The sequence below is a fragment of the Acyrthosiphon pisum genome, unplaced genomic scaffold (genome assembly GCF_005508785.2).
Source record: "Acyrthosiphon pisum isolate AL4f unplaced genomic scaffold, pea_aphid_22Mar2018_4r6ur Scaffold_21234;HRSCAF=23381, whole genome shotgun sequence".
Taxonomy (NCBI): Eukaryota; Metazoa; Arthropoda; class Insecta; order Hemiptera; family Aphididae; genus Acyrthosiphon; species Acyrthosiphon pisum.
Window position 1 is genome coordinate 24,947 of NW_021770679.1, and position 384 is coordinate 25,330.

Consider the following 384-nt stretch of genomic DNA (forward strand, 5'->3'; position numbering starts at 1 on the left):
ACCTATATTAAATTATAGGTAGGTACATAATTGGTATTATTGATATTTTGTGGGGAGGTTAGCCCTTCGCGGCGAAACGGTCGTGGCGAATGGTCCGGCGGCGAAACGGTCACGGCGAATAGTCCGGCGGCGAATCGGTTGCGGCGAAACGGTCCGCGGCGAAAAAGTCAGCGGCGAAACGGTCCGCGGCGAAATGGTACAGCGGCGAAACGGTCTGCGGCGAAATGGTCTGCGGCGAAACGGTCGCGGCGAATCGGTCGCGGCGAAATGTCCAGGTTCGTGTAAATTCCCCTCTAGTATGCACTAATTGGCTATCTGTACGTCCACATTTTTTTTGCATTTTTTTTTTTTTTAGTATATAATATGACTGCACGGGAAAAACTA